The sequence below is a fragment of the Gavia stellata genome, chromosome 12 (genome assembly GCF_030936135.1).
Source record: "Gavia stellata isolate bGavSte3 chromosome 12, bGavSte3.hap2, whole genome shotgun sequence".
NCBI classification, from domain to species: domain Eukaryota; kingdom Metazoa; phylum Chordata; class Aves; order Gaviiformes; family Gaviidae; genus Gavia; species Gavia stellata.
In genome coordinates this window covers 13,571,670-13,577,992 of record NC_082605.1, presented here as the reverse complement: position 1 = coordinate 13,577,992, position 6,323 = coordinate 13,571,670, and positions in this window count along the sequence as shown.

Below are 6,323 nucleotides of genomic sequence, written 5' to 3'. Positions count from 1 at the left end.
TTGCAACAACTGAATGAGAAGAGAGAAAAGAAGCATATAAGGCTTGGGGGGAAAAAAGGAGGCTAACTTAATTTGGAAAAGGAAATGAGCAACAGAGGAGGGCAGTGTGACTTTGTGGAAGAGCATTAAAGATCAATGAGGGAGTGGGCAAGGGAAGGAAAACCATCTGAAATCGTTTGGACAGCCTTAAGATAGTCTTAAACTCTTTGAGAGGTGTTTGGACATTGCTGCAAAACTGGGAGTTGTACAAGTAGCTGGCTACATTGAAGGCTAAATGCAATGCTGATGTGATGGAGGGAGGAAGGTAGCAATAGTGGGTGCCCTGTCTTGTTTTAGCAGAGAAAGTGGGGAGGAGGTTTGTGTAGCATCCTTGTCCTCTTGTGCCTAGTGCTTTCTCTGAGAGCTGCTTTGCTAGTCAAACCAGTTATTGAAAACTGAGCTACTCTCCCCTCAGAAATGGCCCAGATGTTGCACTTGGACTAAGGAAGTACAAATCTGTGCCTCTCTGGCTGCTTTCTTGTCTCCCCTCATTAATGTCTTGATATTTCTCAAGGTGGCTGGGTGGCTCTGGAGCCACAGCTGCCTTATAAGTACAACTCCTCACGTGCTGACTATGTCACATAACCAGCAGTGGGAGCCTGTGGGGCTCTGGAGGCTTCTCTGTGACTTCAGATCTATCTGGAAGTAAACCAGAAGGGGGCTAAGTCTGCTGTCACTGCATGCACAGCCTGGTGCCAACACACAACAGAGCAGTAAGACCCCAGTGGAGTTGCTGTCCTTGCCTGCATGACGTATTCCCAGGCTTGCAGAGTGATATGGTGTGTCTTGCAGGTTTTGGCTGTGCAAAACTTTCAGTATGCAAAGGAAGGTTGGCCACTGCTCCTCCAGCTGTTCGTGTCAGTGGTAACCCTGTGTGTGATATCAGAAACAGCAGCTACAGATGGAAAAATCACCAAAGTGCAAGTCGTGCTGACATGCTCAACACCTGACATCAGATTCCTCGGAAACGATCCTGAGGAATCTGGGAACCGTGGCACATGATGGATTATTTCTGGTTTGGCCTGTCTCCTCCATGCAGCTTATTTCTGTCAGTCTCTGCTCTTCTTGACAGCTGGGGCGTTGTGGAAATGCAGCTCGTCTCTCGCTGCCTTTACTATTCCTGCTCTGCTAACAGGCTGGCCTAAGTCTGAGTGTGACACACACTAATGTTGATCATATGTCCTGAGGTGACAAAGTCTTGGAGTACAGTCTGCTCTGTTCTTTCCAGCAAGGATGCAAAAAATAATCGTGCATGTTTGCTGGAAGCAAAAGGCGTGCTAGAACTCCAGCCGTTACGTTCCTTCATAGTTTTTTAAGCAATTACACACCAAGAAAAACAGCTTGCCATGAGTTACAGAGAAGAGGCAGATGTAAAGCCCATTGCTATCTTCTGATTCCTGCCAATAAAACCTGCAAAGGCTGCTTCCAGCTCTTCCTAGCTCACCAAGGGGCATATTCCGAGCTCTTCCGTCACAGTTTTTCCACTGACCCTGTTGTTGCAGAATCAGATGTTAGCAATCTGCCCAGGCAGTGCTGGGCAGGACTTGCAAATTGTGGAGCACGGTGTCCCCTGGATACCAAGCCCTCTGCAAGGCTCTCAGCACTGTGCAAGTGTGGGGTGAGACACAGGGAGACATGTTGTTCTGTGTAATCAGCCTGTCAAATGCTAAATGCTCCCGGCTCCTCGGTGCTGCCAGTGGGATTCAGGATATTCAGTACCCGGTGCACAGAGTGGCTTGCTCAGGTCTGACAAGAGAGGTTTTTACTCCAGGCTTCCTGTGATCCTACTTTAGTGTGGGAGGGATAGCTTGTTTCCAAAAGGCTCAAAGAACAATACTACCAACTTCATAAAGTTCTTGGTATTTCCTCTAACGATGTCTAACAGCAGGAAAACCTGTCCAAACCTCAACCTGAAGCACAGATACAAAAAAAAGCAGAGCCCAAGCAAAGCTGCTGGATGATTCCACATCTGTAATGGGTCAAAAAACAGGGCTGAAGCCAAGTTTGTAGTGGCATTTCCACTCTGGATCCACGTTTTCTTTTAGAGTCTTATGTTTATATAACCTGAGTATGCTTGTGGATAGACTCACATAGGCTGTGCAGCAATATGTTACTGAGTAGCTATTTTGTATAGCTAACGCTGGTGTCAATATTAACTGGTCAGTCATCTTTAATAACACTGAACTCTCACTTTATTCTGCCTAGTAATTTATTTCAAGGTCTAGGGCTCAGCGAAGGAGTCAACCCATCTTTGGGCTCATTCTCTACAGGATGGTGCTTTTCTGTTAGAGATCCCACGGAAATAATGGCACTTGTGGGAAGGGTGATTTCACCCTGAGGATTGTCTGAATCCCTCTTACACAGGCAGAAGGAGCAGAGCAAAAGCTTTGGTGGCTTCCTGCTTTGGAAAAGGAGGAGATCTCACTGCAGAGACCGCTATTTTCTGGGCACCAGGGCCAAATTTGTTCTGTTAGAGAATCTGCTCTCATAACGCGTGAGACCTTCTAGGTATGCAAAGAGGGCAAGATGAGCCATTAGCTCTTGCAACAGTTCCAAAAAAAGAGTGAAAGTCCTGTACTGCTTGTTCACAGCCTTCCTGGTGTTTGCACAGGGGAAGTCTAATGCCATTCCCCTGCCATATTGTTTCCCAAGAGTATCTGCCAAAGAATGCCTGATGCAAAAAATAAACCGTGGCAAGTGCTGTCTGTTTCCATTACTGTATGGGGAATGACTGACTTATGTAACATGCAGCATGAAACCATTGCTGAGATCAAATATAAATATTGCTCTATTGTGGAATGTACTGGGAGCATAGTTGACATTTTTGTGGCTGATGAAAAATCAAAGCTCATTATCACTCCTGAGGTTTACCCTCTCTGTGCGTGTTTGTGTGTGGGTCTGTCTATTTCTGTATATTAAAGGCTCTGGGTCGAATCCTGATATTCCGAATCTATTTTTACTTGGTTGCTACTCAGGCAAAACTTTCATTGACACTAATTGGAAAGCTGCCTAAGTAAAGGCGCTGAGGGAGTTGAGAAGCTGGCTGTAACTCAGCTTGATTTTTATTTCTGAAATTCCCTTTCTTGAGATTTTTCTTTATATTTTATATACTTGCTAATGCAAGTTTAAAGCTGGTGTGAATTTACACTGCACCAGTGGAGCCGAACATTGATTTTTATGCAGCTGGGATCTTTTTGCTCTACATTTGGGATAGGTGTCCTGTGGGTCTGTACTTTGTAGGACTTTCCCCATGGAAGGTGCAGGGGTCTGAGGGTGAAGCTAGCCAGATGGCAGTGGAGCTGTGCTGACTTGCACTGGCATGCGATCTGGCATGCAGAATATTTATCTTTTTTCTTTTTTTCTTTTTCCCCGCTCATCAGTGGAAGCATTTGGAGTTTGATGACAGGGATTCAAATGAGTCCCCTCCAATCATAAAGCTCTCCCTGCTTTTTTCCTTCTAACCTGCTGCTTCCAAGCTCATTCTCTCTGAACTGCCGCCACTATCTTACACAAAGGCAGCAGGTTGTCATTTGGCTTGGAAGGCCCCGTGTGAAAGACACCTGGGGAAGAACTGGCTTGTGGAGTGAAATGCATATCCAACAGATGAAACAATCCTCTGGCAGTGCATTGAAAATGTCTGCCAGGTGGGAACTCTGAACTGGGGGCAGTCAGAAAGGAAGATATATTTCCTTTTATCATTAGCTTGGTTTTTGATTTTAGACTTGCTAAAATCATGCACTTGCTTCTCAGGAAGAATTTATTTTGAGGAAAAACAGACAAGTCCATCCTGGACAGATGGTGGTGCAAAAAAGGGTGGCAGAGAGGTGTCATGAAAAGAAATGGAGGAATGGATGTGAAACAAGGATGGAGAGAGGGAGTATGTCTGATACAGGCTCAAGCAAGTCTGGGAGGAATGATGTAAACCAGCCCCTGAAGTGAGAAGGGGAGCTTGTGGTACATGAAAATCGTGTCAACAAGAAGAAACTTGTGTGAGTACATAGGGGCTTTCTGCTTCCTTCAGTGGCACTAATGAGAGTTGTCAAGTTGCAGCTACTTACTGGACACAGTCAAAGGCTTTGTTCTCATCTTTCTCTCCACACCCTGAGTTCCACTTTCCTGGTGCTACCACTCAAACTAGTTTGGAGTTTGGGAACCTGGGACCAACCCACATAATTCCTTCCTTACCAGCCTATGACCCAGCCTGTGTTTTAACTAATTAGGTCATTTTCTGGCTATTCCTAGAGAGTGTGGGTAAGACCATGCTTTGGGCCACAATGCTGGTCATGGAAAATAAGCTATGTTCTCATTAATGCTATGTGTTGCTATTAGGAAAGCAGTGGTGGGAGAATTGCCAAGGGCTTATTGCTGTCTCTGCAGAGAAGAGATTCACGAATTGTACTGTGACACTTAGTGGAACTCACAGTCCTATTTGCTGGTGTCAGACCTTTGAATCTCTCCAGAAAAGGGATCTATCCACATTATGCTCCCACACCCATTAATCATGGGTACAGAGAGGTGACATCCTGCCAGTACAACCTTTGAGAAGAGGTGGTGAATAGGTTAGGAAGTAAACAGGTTGGTTGTTCTCAGTGGTATATGAAGCTCTCTGGGGATAGCAGAAGGAGGACTGCTATACTGAGAGATGCTCCTGATGAATATTAATCAGCACTAACAATGTTTTGCAAGCTTAATACACTTTAAATGAGTTGTATATAGTGCTCATTATCTGGCCAGTTTACCCCAAGAAATATGTTGGGTCACTGCTGTTCATTTCGATGCTAATCAAGTTTAATATACACTTAAAATGCACACCCTGTTTAAACCTCAGCTTACATTGACGATGTGAGTAGACCAAGAAATTTCCTTTTTGTCAATCAGCTTTAAGGTCAGACTTCAGGTTTATTATCCTCTGATATGGCAGGTTATCCCAAATATTGGCCTAGACAGCTGATTCAGCTGCAAAAAGATAAATTTGGCCTCAAATGGACCCCTGAAATTCTGGGGAAAGCGTGCTGCCTTTCTTGGGATATCTGCAGAAGCAGTAAAATGCAGAAATCCCTTGTATTACAAACCTTTTTCGTGAGGTTGCTGATTGACTATTTAGGAAACCAAAAGGACTGAGTAATTTGGATAATTTTGCATAAGAAGCCTCTCATGTTTCTCAGCTTCATTCATTACTAAACTTAATATGTAATTACAGTTAGGTAAAATACCATTAGCCATTAATTCCCTGTTACTGATGGAGATGGAATTGATTTACCATTTCTAAGTGTCTTTTTTCATGCATGCTTCTTAAGGCCTGAGCCTCCAGAGGAGCATCTCTGAAATATCTCTGTAGAGCAGGAAAGCATGCTGTTCCTAGAGCTGGGCTGGAGTTGTGACACAACCTAAACAATTGGTATTTAGGATTTTGGTTCAATTTCTCATGTTTTGTGACATTTGAAAATGTTTAGGAGACCTCTAGAAGGCTCCCAGGATTTAATGAACTCCCCAGCCAGGTGGTTTTCCTGGTGTGGGGATTGTCAGCATGACTTTATATGTAGCTGAGAAGCTCTAAGAGCTTTCGCTGGTACGTGTTTCTGCTCCCTAGTTCAGGAAGGGAGAGATGGGCGCTCCATGCAGCAGAGAGCTAAAGCATTTCACGTGGGATTATGTGTACATTACAAGGTCTCTGTTGTAATCCTTGGCTTCCGCTCTTATCTTTCCAGGGCATATCTGTGCAGGTGGGAACAGGCAGAGCTAAGTGCTCTGCTCCCTGTCTACAAGCTGGCCAGACACAAGCTGGTCCCGGTCCAGGTGCAGTGCCAGAACTAATACTCCCTGCCCTGTGGCACAAGGATGGGCAAAGAGAGAGAACATTTATCTCTGTCCATAGACACTGGCACACCTAACGGCTTTGCAAGGCACAGAACCACTGGAGGAGAGGGATGTTCAGGAGTGTGGGCAGCCCAGGAACATGCCCACAACTACCTCTGCTCTGTGTTTTTACTGCAGGGTCCTGCACATTTGGTGTGTGAAAGCACCAGCAAGTAAGGCAGTGTATCCAAAGTGAGTTTCTTTGCTTCCCTTTAAGTTCTGGATCATTATGACCTACCTTACAGTAGTACTGTGAAGCTTTGTTTCTTAATATTTGCTGGTTGGGACAAGATTCCAAAAGGAAGGTGTTAGGAACACCTGTGTGTATGATTCCAGCTTCAAATCCAGATTTTCAGGTCCCTGAGGAAATGCAAGGGAAGACATGCTTTGCATTGTGGGGCAATGACCAGATTAATCACCCCCAAGGA